Source organism: Sus scrofa, chromosome 13 (genome assembly GCF_054392235.1).
Source record: "Sus scrofa isolate SSC_HxYL_T2T_F1_AM1 chromosome 13, Sscrofa_HxYL_maternal_Yorkshire_Landrace_v2.0, whole genome shotgun sequence".
In the NCBI taxonomy this organism is placed as follows: domain Eukaryota; kingdom Metazoa; phylum Chordata; class Mammalia; order Artiodactyla; family Suidae; genus Sus; species Sus scrofa.
Window position 1 is genome coordinate 55619462 of NC_139395.1, and position 17946 is coordinate 55637407.

The 17946-nt window shown below is 36.7% G+C and overlaps 1 long non-coding RNA gene across 4 annotated transcripts in view; it reads left to right on the forward strand.

Moving 5' to 3' along the window:
- The window catches only part of LOC102158698 (uncharacterized), a 192496-nt gene that overhangs the window by 13843 nt on the left and 160707 nt on the right, over positions 1-17946 (forward strand). For all 4 annotated transcript variants that reach the window (XR_014823432.1, XR_002337602.2, XR_014823433.1 and 1 more), the window contains exon 2: positions 1198-1260. This is a non-coding gene — a long non-coding RNA (uncharacterized LOC102158698). The remainder of the gene's footprint in view (positions 1-1197; positions 1261-17946) is intronic.

Below are 17946 nucleotides of genomic sequence, written 5' to 3' on the forward strand. Positions count from 1 at the left end.
TGTGAAAGTTCTGGAGATTGATTGTACAACAAAGTGACTATATTATAAATACTGAGCCATACATTTTAAATGTTTAAGATGGCAAATTTTATGTTATGCACTTTTTAAAACCATAATTAACTTTTTTTTCATAAGGAGAGGGAAATTAATTAGGAAAAAAAATATTTGGAAAAGTCTCCTTAGAAACAGCTTGAGAAACACTAGTATACAATAAATGTGTATATGTATGTATTTTAGCTGAATTGTTTAAATTACTATGGCATAATAGCATGTATCTCCTAAGAACAAGGATAATCTCCTACATATCACTATGTATCATAACACTACATGTATACTGTATCTCTGTATCATTATCTCATTATCACATTCAAGAAATTTAATATGGAACAATAAGATATTATGATATACCAGTCTATACTCAGATTTCTCCAGTTCTGTTAATATTTTTTTTCCAGAGTTCACATCATGGCACAGCAGAAATGAATCCAACTAGGATCCATGAGGTTGCGGGTTCGATCCCTGGTCTTGCTCAGTGGGTTAAGGATCTGGTGTTGTCGTGAGATGTGGTGTAGGTCACAGACATGGCTTGGATCCCGAATTGCTGTGGCTCTGGCATAGGCTGATGGCTACAGCTCCGATTAGAACCCTAGCCTGGGAACCTCCATATGGCTCGAGTGCAGCCCTAAAAAAGACAAAAAAAAAAAAATTAATATTTTTTTCCATGCAGGATCAATCAAGGATCATACTTTGAATTTAGTTGTAATGTCATTTTGAGTTTATTTTTCTTTCTTTTTTTTTTTTTCTTTTTTTTTTTTTTTTTGCTTTTTAGGGCCACAGGTGTGCAATATGGAAGCTCCCACACTAGGGGTCAAATCAGAGCTGTAGCTGCCAGCCTATGCCACAGCTCACAGCAACACCGGATCCTTAACCTCTTTAGCAAGGCCAAGGATCAAACCCACATCCTCATGAATACCAGTTGGGCTCTTTACTGCTGAGCAGAATGGGAACTTCCATTTTGGGGTTCTTTAATCTAGAATAATTGGGGTCTTTCTAAGACATTGACATTTTGGAGAGTTTGGGCCAATTGTATTGTAGAATGTCTCTCAATATGGATTTATCTAATTGTTTCTTCATGATAATTAAACATTCAGGGCAAACCCCCCCAGATATAAATGATGTAATACATTTCTTTTGCAGGTACATAATATCATTTGTCCCATTACTCTGATGTCAAAATTGATTATGTGGTTAGTTAAAATGGTGAGTAAACATTTTTATTAATATTTTCTATTTGTTTCTAACTTAAAAAGGCTTACTTAGTTCAAAAAACTTGAAAAAATATGAAGGAAAATAGAATCACTGTAGTTTCACCATATAGAAAAAGACATTGTTAATATTTTTATGTATATCCTTAAGCAGTCTTCTATTGTTGATCATCTAGTTATTCTAGCTTTTTGCTGTTTAAAATATTTGCTATTGTAAATAACCCAATAGTGGACATTGTCACCCTCCTCCAAATCTTTGTATTATTTATAAAAAAAAACTTCTGTAGGATTTCTAAAAAGTCAATTGTTTGATTAAAAGGTATTAACTCCTCAAAGATTGTGTCACATTTCCAGACATTGTCTCCTCTCTGAGGTTTTGTTTGGGTATATAGTATTCAAAAATTCCTCATCAAAAATAAACACTATTGTTTCAACAGAATAAGCAAATTAGTGTAAGAACCTAGTAGATGCTGACTATTCCCATTCAATGCATCTAGTAGAAAATGCTGTGCTTAACCCTAGTCTATGGTAAGGTTTTTCTTTTTATCTTTTTTTTTTAAATTACTCAAATGAATTTATCACATCTGTAGTTGTATAATGATCATAACAATCTGATTTCACAGGGCTTCCATCTCACAGCCCAAGCACATCCCCCCACCCCCCAAACTGTCTCCTCCAGAGACCATAAGTTTTTCAATGTCTGTGAGTCAGCATCTGTTCTGCAAAGAAGTTCAGTCTGTCCTTTTTTCAGATTCCACATGTCAGTGAAAGCATTTGTTGTTGGCGTCTCATGGTATGACTGACTTCACTTAGCATGATAGTTTCTAGGTCCACCCATGTTGCTAAAAATGCTGGTATTTCGTTCCTTTTAATGGCTGAGTAATATTCCTTTGAGTATATGTACCACATTTTCTGGATCCACTCCTCTGTCGATGGACATTTAGGTTGTTTCCATGTCTTGGCTATTGTAAATAGTGTTGCAATGAACATCGGAGTACATGTGTCTTTGTGAGTTGTGGTTTACTCTGGATAGATGCCTAAGAGTGGGATTGCTGGATCAAATGGTAGTTCTATGTTTAGTTTTCTGAGGAATCTCCATACTGCTTTCCACAGTGGTTGCACCAATTTACAATCCCACCAACAGTGTACTGGGGTTCCTTTTTCTCCATACCCTCTCTAGCACTTATTGTTTGTAGACTTTTTGATGATGGTCATTCTGGTTGGTGTAAAGTGGTACCTCATAGTGGTTTTGATTTGCATTTCTCTGATAGTGAGTGATGTTGAACATCTTTTCATGTGTTTTTTGGCCATCTGCATGTCTTCTTTGGAGAACTGTATGTTTAGATCCTCTTCCCATTTTTTGATGGGGTTGTTTGTTTTTTTGGTATGGAGCTACAGAAGGTGTTTATAAGTTTTGGAGATGAATCCCTTGTCAGTGGATTCATTTGCAAAGATTTTCTCCCATTCTGTGGGTTGTCTTTGCGTTCTGTTTAGGGTTTCCTTTGCTGTGCAGAAACTTTTAAGTTTGATTAGGTCCCAATTGTTTATTTTTGTTTTTACTGTCATTACTCTAAGAGGTGGATCTGAGAAGATGTTACTGTCATTTATGTCAGAGAGTTTTTGGCCTATGTTTTCCTGTAAGAGTTTGATAGTGTCTGGTCTTATATGTAGGTCTTTAATCCATTTGGAGTTGATTTTTGTGCATGGTGTTAGGGAGTGTTCTAATTTCATTCTTTTCCATGTGGCTGTCCAGTTTTCCCAGCACCACTGATTGAACAGGCTGTCTTTTCTCCATTGTATACTCTTGGCTCCTTTGTCATAGATGAGTTGGCTGTAGGTGTGAGGGTTTAATTCTGGGCTTTCTATCCTGTTCCACTGATCTATATGTCTGTCTTTGTGCCAGTACCATACAGTTTTGATGACTTTTGCTTTGTAGTACAGCCTGAAGTCAGGCAGCCTGATTCCTCCAGCTCCATTTTTCTTTTTCAGGATATTTTTGGCTATTCTGGGTCTTTTGTGCTTCCAAACAAACTTTAAAATATTTTGTTTGAGTTCGTGAAAAATGTCCTTGGTAATTTGATAGGGATTGCATTCAGTCTGTACATTGCCTTAGGTAATATATTCATTTTGATAATATTTACTCTTCCAATCCATGAGCATGGTATATCTTTCCATCTATTTGTGTCATCTTTGATTTCTTTCACCAGTGTCTTATAGTTTTCAGAATACAGGTCTTTCATCTCTTTAGGTAGGTTTACTCCTAGGTATTTTATTCTTTTGGAGGCAATGGTAAACTGGATTGCTTCCCTAATTTCTTTTTCTGCTCTTTCATTGTTACTGCATAGAAATGCCATCAATTTCTGTGTATTAATTTTGTATCCTGCGACTTTGCCAAATTCATGGATGAGTTCTAACAGTTTTCTGGTAGAGTCTTTAGGATTCTCTAGGTATACTATCATGTCATCTGCAAATAGTGATAGTTTTACTTTTTCCTTTCCAATTTGGATCCCTTTTATTTCTTTAACTTCTTTCATTGCTGTGGTTAGGACTTCCAAATCTATGTTGAAGAGTAGTGGCTAGAGTGGACATCCTTGTCTTGTTCCTGATCTCAGCAGGAATTATTTCAGCTTTTCACCATTGAGAATAATGTTCGCTGTGGGTTTGTCATCTATGGCCTTTATTATGTTGAGGTAGGTTCCCTCGATGCCCACTTTCTGAAGGGTTTTTATCAGAAATGTGTGTTGGATTTTGTCAAAGGCTTTTTCTGTGTCTATTGAGAGGACCATATGGTTTTTATTCCTCAGTCTGTTAATGTGGTGTATCACACTGATGGATGTGTGGATACTGAAGAACCCTTGCATCCCTGGGATAAATCCCACTTGATCATGGTTTACAATCCTTTGAATATATTGTTGGATGCAGTTTGCTAGTATCTTGTTGAAGATTTTTGCATTGATGTTCATCATGAAATTGGCCTGTAGTTTTCTTTTTTTGTGGTGTCTTTGTCTGGTTTTGGTATCAGGGTGATGGTGGCCTCATAGAGTGAGTTTGGGAGTATCCCTTCCTCTTCAATTTTTTGAAATAGTTTCAGAAGGAGAAGTGTTAGCTCTTGTCTAAATGTTTGATAGAATTCGCCTATGAAGCCATTTGATCCTGGACTTTTGTTTGTTGGAAGTTTTTAAATCACAGTTTCAATTTCAGTTCTTGTGATTGGTCCATTCATCTTTTCTGTTTCATCTTGGTGTAGTCTTGGAAGATTGTATTTTTCTAAGAATTTGTCCATTTCTTCTATGTTTTCCGTTTTATTGGCATGTAGTTGCATGTGGTAGTCTCTTATGATCCTTTGTATTTCTGTGATGTCTGTTGTTACTTCTCCTTTTTCATTTCTAATTTTCTTGATTTGAGTCCTCTCTCTTTTTTGCTTGATAAGTCTGGCTAAGGGTTTATCAATGTTGTTGATCTTTTCAAAAAACCAGCTTTTCGTTTCATTGATCTTTTCTATGGTTTTCTTGGTTTCTATTTCATTGATTTCTGCTCTGATCTTTATGATTTCTTTCCCTCTAGTAACTTTAGGTCTTGTCTGTTCTTCTCTCTCAAGCTACTTTAAATGTAAAGTTAGCTTGTTTATTTGAGCTTTTTCTTATTTTCTGAGGTGGGCTTGTTTTGCTCTAAACTTTCCTCTTAGAACTGCTTTTGCTGCATCCCATAGGTTTTGGAGTGTCGTATCTTTGTTGTCATTTGCTTCTAGGTATTTTTTAATTTCCTCTTTGATTTCTTCAGTGATCTATTGGTTGCTTCCTAGCATGTTGTTTAGTCTCCACGTGTTTGTGTTTTTTTGCAGTTTTTTTCTTGTTGTTGATTTCCAGTCATATAGCGTTGTGGTCAGAAAAGGTGCTTGATATGATTTCAATTTTCTTAAAGTTACTGAGGTTGGATTTGTAGCCCAGGATGTGATCGATTTTACAGAATGTTCCATGTGCACTTGAGAAGAATGTGTATTCTGTTGCTTTTGGACGGAATGTCATATAAATATCTGTTAAGTCCATCTGGTTTAATGCATCATTCAGGGCCTGTGTTTCCTTATTAATTTTCTGTGTGGATGATCTGTCTATTGCTGTAAGTGGAGTGTTAAAGTCCCCCACTATTATTGTGTTATTGTCTATTTGTCCTTTTAAGGTTGTAAGCAGTTGCCTTATATATTGTGGTGAACCTATGTTGGGTGTGTAGATATTTAAAATTGTTATATCTTCTTCTTGGATTGATCCTTTGATCATTATGTAATGTCCTTCGTTGTCCCATTTTAAAGTCTATTTTGCCTGGTATGAATATTGCTACTCCAGCTTTCTTTTGATCCCCGTTTGCACAAAATATTTTCTTCTATCCTCTCACTTTCAATTTGTATGTGTCCCTAGAAGTGAAGTGGGTGTCTTGAATACAGCATATATATGGATCTTGTCTTTGTACCCATTCAGCCAGTCTATATCTTTTGGTTGGGGGGTTTAGTCCATTAACATTTAAGGTAATTATTGCTATGTATGTTCTTATTGCCATTTTATTAATTGCTTTGGATTTGTTTTTGTTGCTTTTTTTTCTTTCCTTCTTCTCTTGTTGTTTTCTGCCTAGAGAAGTTCCTTTAGTATTTGTTGTTAAGCTGGTTTAGTGTTGCTGAATTCTCTCAGTTTTTGCTTATCTGTGAAGCTTTTGATTTCTCCTTCAAATCTGAATGAGAGGCTTCCTGGGTAGAGTAATCTTGGTTGGAGTTTTTTTTCCCTTCATCACGTTAAGTATATCATGCCACTCCCTTCTGGCCTGCAGAGTTTCTGCTGAAAAATCTGCCAACAACCTTATCGTGGTTCCTTTGTATGTTGTTTGTTTCTTTTCCCTAGCTGCTTTTGAGATTTTCTCTTTGTCTTTAATTTTGGTCAGTTTGCTTAATATGTGTCTTGGGGTGTTCCTCCTTGGGTTTATTTTATATGGTACTTGTTGTGCTTCCTGGATTTGAGTGAGTGGTTCCTTTCCCATGTTAGGGAAGTTTTCAGCTATTATCTCTTGGAATATTTTTTCTGTCCCTTTCTCTCTCTCTTCTCCTTCTGGCACCCCTATAATACGGATGTTGGTGCATTGAATGTTGTCCCAGAGTTCTCTGAGACTCTCTTCATTTGTTTTCAATCTTTTTTCTCTTTTCTGTTCCACATCCGTAATTTCTGTCCTCCACCTCACTTATTCATTCTTCTGCCTCCTGTATTCTGCTGTTGTCTGCTTCTAGTGAATTTTTTATTTCAGTTATTATATTTTGCATCTCTTCTTGTTTAAGTTTTATGTCTTGTATCTCTTTGCTCAGTGTTTCCTGAAAGTTATCCATCTTTGCCTCCAGTTTATTTCCAATGTCTTGCATCATCTTCAGCATCAACAGTCTAAAGTCTATTTCCTGGAGGCTGAGAATCTCCTCCTCGCTTAGCTGATTTTCTGGGGTTTTTCCTTTCTCCCTCATCTGAGTTATAGTTCTCTATCTTTTCATTTTGATAGGTATTTGGTGTGGTGACCTTTTTACAGGTAATAGAGTTGTAGCCTCTCTTCCTTCTGGTGTCTGCCCCCCTTGTGGCTGAAGTCAGTATGGGGGCTTGCTGTAAGCTTCCTGATGGGAGGGCTGATGCCTACCCACTGGTAGGTGGAACTGATTCTCATCCCTCTAGTGGGTGGGGCTTAGTCTCTAGGTGAGATTAGAGGTGGCTGTGTGCCTAAGGGGTCTTTAGGCAGCCTGTTTACTGAGGGGCGGGGCTGTTATCCCACCTGGATTGTTGTTTGCCATGGGGCTTCTCAGTGCTGATGCTGACAGGTTGGGCCAGATTTTCCCAAAATGGCCACCTCCAAAGAAAGGCACAGGCTGCTGCATATTCCCAAGAGCTTTGCTTTCAGTGTCCTTCCCTCACAACAAGCTGCATTCACCCCTGTTTTCCCAGGATGTCCTCCGAGAACTGCAGTCAGGTTTGACCCAGATTCCTATGGAGACTCTGCTTTGCCCTGGGACCCAGTGCATGTGAATGTCTGTGTGCGCCTTTTAAGAATGGGGTCTCCATTTCCCCCAGTCCTGTGGAGCTCCTGTGCACCAGTCCCACTGACCTTCAATGCCAGATGCTCCAGGGGCTCTTTCTCCCAGTACCAGATCCCTACAGATGAGAGTTTGATGTGGGGCTCAGAACTCTCACTCCTGTAGGTGAGTCTCTGTGAACCAGTTAGTTTCCAGTCTGGGGCTTCCCACCCGGGAGGTATGGGGTTGTTTATATCATGAAATTGCCCCTCCTACCTCTTGATGTGTCCTCCTTTTTTTCTTCTGTAGTAGGATGTCTTTTTTAAGGTTTCCAGTGGATTTGGGTGAGGAATGCTCTGCCTTTAGTTGTGAATTTTGTTGTTTTTAGGAGAGAAGTTGAGTTCCACTCCTTCTATTCTGCCATTTTAATCCCATCTCCCAAGGTTTTTCTGAAGTAAAGTATCCATAGGTGATACTGTCAATGTAGGATAGGGCAAAGAGGGGATAGTACAAGGTTATATGGTGTAAACAGGGCTATAAGGGGGCAGTGTTTTCTAAAGAGATGATGCAGTGGGAAGAAATATTTCTAGTATGTTTAGTTTAACAATTGCTTTAAAAAGAAACATTCTTCCTCATTGTTTTTGTTTTCATATTTGACATATAACATCCATTAAAGTATCATTTCCCCCATGGTTTCTTCCTCAGTTTAGGTCAAAAAAATTTCCTCTCTGTGATTACCTCCACTTCATCCTCCCTTCTTTAGTTAGAGTAATCTTTCTAACATACAAATACGATCTTCTCCCTTCACTGCTTAATGTCCTTAAGTGATTTCTTATTGCTGCTAAAACAATGGCTTGGGTCACAAGACCCTGCTTGATGGTTGACTGGGTGACAGACATAAGGAAAAGGGAGGCCTCAAGTATTATGTCACAGTTTATTGCTCAGATAACTGGTGAATGTGGAGCCATTCAAGAGGAAGAGCATATTATGAATTAAATTCAGATGGACTAAATTTGAGGTTCCTATGAGACATACGATTGGAGATATCAAATAGACAGATACATGATTCTAAAGCCCTTGATGGAGATTTGGGTCAGAGATACAGAAATAGGAGTTATTAAAATATAAATGGTAAGTAAAACTAAGATGATTGCAAATAGTAAAGATGGCCAGGGAGAAATGGCATCTAAGAGATGGGTAGAGGGTAAAAATGAAGCAGTTAAAAAAAAGTAGGAGAAAGACTGCCTGTATTTGGTGATACTCCTACTGATTGTGTAAAAGAGACAATAAACAGGGGTAGGTCAGCAAATCTGTGCTTCTAAAATGAAAAGTAATACAAAGATCAACAGTGACCTCTGCAAGATTACTTTCGTAAAGCCATTCATGCAGAAGCCAGATTCCAGAGATTGAGAAGTGATTGGCAAATAAGGAAGTGGTGCTAGCACACAAAGGCAACAATTAAAAAATTTGGCAGTGAAGGAAGTAGAGGAACTACAACAGCTACATTGTTAGGGCAGTTTACAGAGAGTTTTTACAGTTTGTTCCCAATGGGAGATGCTTGAATTTTGAAGATACAGACAAGACAAAGAATAATCACTGTGTGATGCCTTTAAAGGAAGAAGAGAATGAGACTTAGAGTGCAGATGGGAGGATTTTGCTTAGTCAGGAAGAGGAGTATATGGCCCATGTTAATGAAAGACAGTGTATAATGTATAGATAAGCTAGCATGTGAACTGTTACTTCCTTTCCTGTGAGATCATTTGAAATTTGGTTTGATATTCTTGAATAAAATTTTAGTATGCCAGCTTTTTTGAAGGCTACAATCATAATATACTTTTTCCACAAAAAAAGAATAAAAGCAAAATAAAATTTTTTGTATCAGAGCCTTAAATTAATGTGGGTTGACTGAATATTAAAACCTTATTATCCAAACTGCTATTGGATGTTTTTGTTCAAGTATTTTCAATAGAAATGTATATGTGCTGATCTCTAAAAAACTTTCCCCCTGTCACAGTTCTGTAGAACTATAGGGGAATTTGTAATTTAAGGTAAAAATAAAAGGCTTAGTGCAAGAACTTTTGAAGGGTCAAAATATTGTAGTAAACTCATCTAAAAATCAAAGGACAGATGATAGAGCTTATTTGTAATCATAAATTCTCTCAGAAACTTATCTTTTTCATACTTTATCAAAAAAACCCATAAAAACTCACAATTTAAAAATAGTCTATTTTAGTTTTATAAAATAGCTTATTTTATACTTTTAAAAGTCATTCAGTCTTTGTCAGCCTTGGAGAGGAAACTGCAACAGTAGGTTTTTATGAAGATGTTATTACTTGCGAGCTAGATCATAATGTTAAAAAACAAACAAAACCACATTATAGCATACAGAGTTTTGGATCTTGAAGGTGTTTGAATTGATGTGATGATCATATTATTATTTTTCTATTATATTGCTATTATATATTTATGATAGATATTTTGCTTTGAGTGAATTTTCCAAATCAGAAGTTACTAACCTGTATGTTTTATCATCACTTTTTGTGTTTCAAGTTATTGAATACTAAACTATAACTGGCTCAAACAATAAAAGGTTGATTATTTATCAATTCATGTAACTTAGCAAACCAGAGCATATCCAGTTGCACCCAGAGCTCAAATAGCATTGCCAAGATTCCTTTCTCTACCGTCCTTCCTCTAGGTTGGCTCCAATCCCCAAGCTAGGTCTCCTTGGGGCTCTAGCATTCTCAATCTTGGAGCACTTGGAGCCAAAGTCCTGAAGTTCACCTTTATTTGCATCATCTGAGGTCATGTGCTTACCTCTGAACCAAGCAATATGGTCAGATAAATGTGCATCCGAATTGGCTTAAGGCTGAAGTGTATCTGTTTTTAAGTCAATCACTGTAGCCAAAGAGATGAGCTATATTAATTGACTGGGAATGGGGTCCCACCCAAACCCTGACCGGGAATGGGGAGAGATTGTTTCCCAAAGGAAACTCTGTGTCCTCTTACAAGGAAGAGGAAGGTGGATGTTGGGCATCCAAAAGTAGATGTCCACTTTAGTGTCACTGTATGTATGCTAATTTTTTTTAGAAATAACAGATAAATCAATATTTTAAAATTCTAATCATAATAAAGAATTTAACATGAAATAAAGTTTTTCTACCATTCTTTAAATGATATCATTGATTTAAATGATGTAGTTATGTTTAGTTCAAATATCAGAGCCATCACCACACATTTCATTGTCCCAGCCTTCATATAACTCTTAGATTCTCCACAGCCCCATTTGCCAGGCACAGGAAATCCAGTGTTATTGGATGCCCATGTATTTTCTAAGATATTTAGGGAGATACTAGGTATCAAGGAATCACTTTGAAAGTGATTAGTTGGCTGCATTTTTCCTCAGACCTAAATTTTTATAAAGGATTCTACCTGGTTGCCAGTATTGCCAATGAATATCTGTCATGTTTGAAGTTGTTGAAATTAGAATATAACTAGTTTAGCTAGTGTTGTCACCAATAAAAAAGAGACTTTGAGTAGATGGCCTGCCACTTTCAGCAAGGCCTTGGAAGGTTGCTGTTGTTGCTGTTGTGCATGAACCTTTGCACTGAATACCAACATCAGAAAAGGCTACTCTGTGTCCATGATGGATCAAGACCAAAACAAGACCATTCCATAATCATATCTAAATATAGAGAAAAACATGAACATTATCTAAACCACAAATGATCAAACATTTCCCCATCTTGGTAGTATGAATAATTGTTCTTTCTCTACCAATTATAGCTACTCCTTCTGTCATATAGATAAGATTTATTAATATGCACAATTACTGAATTATCACTGTTCCCTGACAGGATCCAACCCAGAGCAAAGATATGCTTCTCTAACCCCTCCCCCAAATCAGCTAACATAAGCCCAAATCCTCTAATGAGCTCTAACACCCTCTCTCTAAGATGCCTATGGTTCCCCATTGGTGTGTTTTCTTCCTTGTTGTAATAAGCAGTGAACTTAACTTCATTAGCTACTGGTTCCTGATCTTTGGTTGGAGGGCATTAACCCAGTAAATCTACAACTGTGTTTGCATTCTTAGGAAGAAAAGGGAATACCGACAGCACATTCCACACAATTGGCAGGATTGGAGGTAGGGGAGTCTTACTTGAGCTTCAGTATACAGTGCCAGCAATAAAGCTTTTTCATTCAAATGCTGAAGCTAGTCAAGCCGTTAGGTTTGAAGCTAAGACCCCAAGTGAAACAATTTCAGTAGAGTCACTACACCATCTTTCTCTGAAAACTATTTACACTGCAGTGTAAGTACAAATAAGTAAATACTGTCTAAGTACGAGGTAAGAAAAGGTGTTGGGGGTGAAGTTGATTGAGTCCCAAAGTCCTGTAATTTTAGAAACACACACACACATATATTCATACACTTATTTCACTAGGGTGGTTGGCTTAGGACAAGTTTGCCTATTTCCCATACCCATAACTAATATCCCCTGTCATTTCAGGTGCTATTACGTCTAACTCTTACAGTATATCCTTCCCTTATAACAAATTCTTTTCTGGCAAATCTTCTAAAAATTTGACTTCCATTAAGGCCCTTAATTCTCTACTCTGTATTATCTCAACCTCTGTAGTGGATAGAGTTTAAATATTCTTCTACTGGAGAGCTTTTGGCCCCAGTGCAAATTACAGGATGAAAATGGACTTATGTTTGAAGGAATTTACTCCACTTTAGTACCCCGAAACATCTGATACTCACCCAAATTGACACATGTGTAGAGGGAAGTTGTCTAACTCCACTGACCAAAAGCATCTGGGCTCCAACTCTACTTAAGTGCCCTCTTCCTAGCTCTTATTTCACTAACAAAAATATGTGCAGCAGTATAGAATTTCCTTCTCTCTTTTACCCTTTCTCATCCAATATTAGTCATATGTTGTTTAGTATAATAATTGAAATTTAGAAAAATGTCTGTAGTTGGTAATAGGAAGAGAAGTGTTTGTTTGTCTCATAGAAGATCCAGTTGGAGGGACTTCTACCTCCCCTCTATTTACATAGGGTAAGAATCTGCCACGACCAACAGTATGAAGGCATGGGTGGAGTTCAGAATGCACTACTCATTCTACTTAAGCTTGACTTATAGAATGGAGCTGGGATAATGGAGGGAGTTCAGGATGGGTAGAAAAACCACAAAAAAAGAGAGACGACAATAGAAGAGGATGAAGGGCAATAGAAGAGATTCTGGGATACTCATCTTGCATGGTTTTCTGACATCTAATATCTTTGAGTGTTTGTGATCAGTTAAAAGAAAGGGAATTTTTTCTCTTCACAGACTTCCATGCATGCACTTATACCATATGCATAATGCATACATATTCACATATATATATATAATCATAGTCTTTAATCAGTTGAAGAGCTCTTGAAAAACAGAGAAAAGGTCAAAGCAAGCATACAAGATAAAGATTTCTTCACTGATAATTTGGTTAAGACAGCCTTTCTTGAAAAGACTAAAATTTCTCTAAATTTTTGCAAAATCATTTTAAAAATTGTTTTCAGGTATAACTAAAGTATACAAACAATATTTACCACACAATATATGTTTGTATAAGTTTGCTGCTCTTCCCTGACATAAAATTTCAATTAATCAACCATATGTAACCAGAGATTGAAGGTCTCTTTATATTTATTACTATGACCCATTTTCCTAATAAAACCCCTAATATAATCCCCAAGGGGAAACAATTACTTTAATGCACTGACCATAGCACCCAGTGCCTTTCCCAACAGTCCCCATACTTAATGTCCTTCAATTTTAAAAGCTATTACTTGTTGCCTCCACCTTGAACTCCTTTCCTTACTCTTACTCCTCTTAGTCTCTCATTGGAAGTACTTCTCAAGGAAGAATTATTTTTGTCATTCAAAAGTAGATATTTGAGAGCTACTAGGTGCCAGGCAATTTGTTAGGTATGGAATATAAATATTGCAGTTTATCCTCTCTTTCCCTATAACTAAAAGAGCTCAAATTAACCTTGAACTTAATGTATCTCATGCCCTATTCTAAGTGCCTTAAGGATATTCTTCCTTGTAATCCTCACAACCACCCTCAGAAGTAGGTTTTAATTTAGTCCTCATTTTACAAATAAGCAGGGTAGGGAGGAGAGAGGATAAACAACTTGCTAAAAGTCATACAGTAAAAGGTAACCCATTCTAAGCTGCTTACACTGCTCTTCTGAAAAATGCCATAAGAGAGGTAGAAGTTAGGCTTTGTAGGAGGAGTTGGTATGTCTTATATTGAGCATGGGGATGAGATGTACCATTTACGTATAATATGCTGAGTACTGAAATGTATTTACTCAAAAAATCATATCTCTTTTTGGCTGTCATCCATTAGCTTTACTTCATATATCTAAAATTATAAAGTAAGATTATTTTAAAATATTTTATAATTCAGATCCCAAGAAGTTTAGGTGAGTGATGCTGTGTTGCATTTGCTGGGTGCATGGTCAGAAATGCACAAGCATTAGAACTGTACTCTATTGTTCTCCTTGGTATCTTCCTAATCCTGTTCTTTCTCTGTTGGCCTGACAGGTTCTAAAAATGGTCTTTCAAGTGGATAATCATGTGTAGTACACTCAGCTAAATTAAAATTATTTATAGCTATAATAGATAATAAAATGGTTCTATGGAAAATAAAGCTCATTTCTATAGAAGAAAAATTTAATCTCTATGTCATATTATTTAGGGAATCTGCTTGCTACTCTCCTGATGTGGCATTAGAATTAAGTTACTTAATACTTATCAAACTGTTTCAGCTTTTTAGTTTTCTTTCCTCATTTATTTGCCTCATTTGTTTAACTCTTTGTTGACTTGCTTGAGCCTTTTTAGATCTTTGTACTTTTTACAATAATATTCCTTCTAATTCCTTTAGGCTAAAATGTAAACACTATATAGAAAAATATAAATCTGCAAAGGGATTATAGGAGCTTAGTTTTTGTCTGTTTACTCGTTTAGGAAATTGTTCCTTAGTTTGCCAGAAAAAAATTCTCTTTATAAATAGTAGAACCAGTGTCAGAATGATGGTTTTCTTTAAAACTATAATATATAATTATAAGCAAAGCTTTTCGACCTATAAGATCATCTAGGAGTTCCTGTCATGGCTCAGCGGAAGTGAATCCAACTAGTAACCATGAGGTTGTGGGTTTGATCCCTGTCCTCACTCAGTGGGTTAAGGATCTGGTGTTGCTGTGAGCTGTGGTGTAGGTCAGAGACACAGCTTGGATCTGGCATTGCTGTGGCTGTGGCATAGGCTGGCAGCTATAGCTCCGATTTGACCCGTAGCCTGCGAACTTCCATATGTCGTGAGTATGGCCCTAAAAACAAAAAACAAAAAACAACAACAACAAAAAAAAAACACCAAAAAACATCTGGTTATTGTCATAGATAATGTTAATATAATAAAATATGAAATTTGCACATTTAAATTTTCATTTTAGTTTAGAATATATGAATAAATATGCTGTTACTACTCTCACAAACCTCTTCTTTTTGTTGCCATATTTAACATAATGTAGGTTATATTATAGGTTACCTGTCTTCTTTTTGCTTCAAATAGTTGAACTCAGTCACAACATACTGAGAATTGAATGGCTTCATTTTAGAAGATTTTTGGTGTATAAAAAATATTCGATGTAGGACATTAAAAATCCAGTTCTTTATAAGAAACCCCATGGATACATTTAGGATTTTTATCAATAAAAATTATTTAATTTTGATACACTTATGCAAATATAAATAAGCACAGTATACAGGGCTTATTTATCATAATGTAACTTTTATATGTTTGAGCATATTGAGAACTATAAATTATCTAGTTGAATCTTGGGATAATAGCATCATTTATTCAGATGTTATAACCTTAAAGATATTTAAATAGGAAAGATGATACTAATTTATGTATATTTAGATTGGCAGATAAGATTTGTACCAGGCTTTGTCTTAAATCTTTTTCTAATTTTTTTAGGCTTTGGAATTGAGTCTATCTAATAAAACAAAGTGTTTCTTTTTATATTATGGCCTTCTTAGTTGTATTCAAAGGATCAAAAATTCAGAAATAATTGTAAAATAGTTGTTATTTTATAATGAATGAGCTGAGTTTTAGTGTTGTTGTAACAAAACAGTTCAAAAATCTCAGAAGCTAAAACAACAAAAGATTATTTCCTGATCTTGTAACATTTTTCATATTGGTCAGCTGTAACTTAGTTTGATGATGTCTTCATCCTAAGACTAATGCTGAGGGAGCAGCCTCTACCTGGAACATTGCCAGTCTCATGGTAAAGTAGAATCATGCAGTGATGCTTAAAGCTTCAGTTTGGAAATGGCATATGTGACTTCTCATATTTTATTGGCCAAATGAGATCATATGGCAAAGCCTCATGTCAGTGGGCAGGGATGTATCAACTTCCCTTGGAGAGAAGCACCAAGTATTTTGAAAAATAGTACAATACAATTGACCATATTCCACCCTCTTGGTCTCAAATATTCACTTACTTCCCTTATACATGCAAAATATACTCATTCCATACCCAAGGTAGACAAATTCATAGCCCCTTCTAATCACAGTTCCAGGTCAAATTTCAGGATATTAGGATAATTTCCCTATAAAGTGTAGATGAGACTCCTCTTGTTTTAGAGACTTATGAACTAAAAAAGATAAAATATATACTCTCTATACATATAATATACAAAGATAGAACATATATCTTTGCAATAAACAGCAATAAGTACTTCCCTTCCTGAAAAAAGGAATAATGAAAGACATAGCTATGTCATTATAATCTGAAATCCTGAAAACTTCTAGGGGTGAGTTATAACCCTATATTAGTCACCATTTCCGCTTTCTGGTGGTAACTTCTCAGTACATTTTTTCCTTGACTTTTGTTCTCTTCTTTGCATTATCCTTCCTAGAAACATCTAAAGAGGGCTCTGGAAAATATGCCTTCCCTCTGGGCTATGTACTTTCCTCAGCCTGCCACCGAATCTACTAACTCAGGGGCCTGCCCTATCTCTACACTACCTTTTATCTGAGATAATAAATTTCATTTTTATTTAAGCTAGTGTTGAGGTTTATGTTACCTGTAGCAGAAAACATTCTAATTTATAAAAATCTAGTATCAAGCTCTTCTGTAATATGAGTAGTACTCTGACAGAAGTTTGTTCAAGGCTAGACTATAACTGTAGTAAACATTTTTCAGATAATATAAAATGGAAAGTGCCTATGAAAAAAATCTTTTCAAGTGTTATTTTAAATATGAAAAGATTATGTTAAGATTTTTAATTATCAGAAACAAATGTGGAGAATTTTTCGAGGAGGTAAGATGGTAGAGTAGAAAGACTGGAGCTCACCTCTTTTCACGAAAACACCAAAATCACAACTGCATAACAACTATTGACAAAAAAGACTAGAAACTAACAAAAAAGATATTCTACACCTAAAGACAAAGAAGAAGCCACAAGGAGATGGTAGGAGGTGTGCTTGTGCAACATAAGCAAATTTCATAAACCGGAAAATGACTATATTGTAGAGGTTCTCATAGGAGTAAGAGTTCTGAGCCCTGTGTGAGACTCCCCTGCCTGGGGGTCTAGCACTGGAGGAGCCCCCAGATCTTTTGGCATTGAAGGCCAGCTGAGCTTGAGAGCAGGAGTGCCAAAGGACTAGGGGAAACAGAGGCTCCACTCTGGGAAGGTACACACAAGTTTTCACATGCACTGGGTCCCAGGGCAAAGTATTGGCTATGTAGGAATCTGGGCCAGACCTAACTGCATGTCTTGGAGGGTCTCCTGGGGAAGCAAGGGTCAGCTATAGCTCACTATGGGGGCAGGAACAGTTATTGAGGGCCCCAGAGAATTATCATCAGCATGAGTCCCCCCAGAGGTGGCCATTTTGGAAATAAGACCTGGCCCCACTCAACAGCCTGCAGGCTCCAGTTCTTCGAAGCCTCAGGACAGACAAATAACAGGCTGGGAACACAGCCCCACCCATCAGAAGATAGGCTGCCTAAAATCATCTTGAGCACACAGTTGCCTCTAAATGCACCCCCTGACATGAACTTTCCCCCTGACCAAGACCCAGCTCCACTCTCTATGGGCAGGCAATAGTCTCTCCCACAAGGAAGCCTGTGGACTTCCTAGATCAACCAGGAAGCCCCTAGATCAATGTCACTCAACAGGGGGCAGAAGGGTGGGGAGGGTGGACTACAACTCTTCAGCCTTCAGAAAGGAAACCACAAGCACAGAAAGCTAGACAAATTAAGATTGAAGAGAAATATATTCCAAATGAAGGAATAAGACAAAACTACAGAACAACTGAATGGAGATAGGAAACCTACCTGAAAAAGAATACAGAGTAATGATAGAAAAGATGCTCCAAGATGTCAGAAGAAATAGGACATAAAGAGCCAGAAGATTTAAAAAAGGTGAATGAAAAATGTACTAGAAGGAGTCAATAGCAGAATATATGAGGCAGAAGAATGAATAAGTGAGTTGGAATACAGATTGGTGGAAATCATTGCTGTGGAACAGAATTAAAAAAAAAAAGAATGAAAAGAAATCAGAACAGTCTAAGAGGCCTCTGGGATAACATTAAATGCACC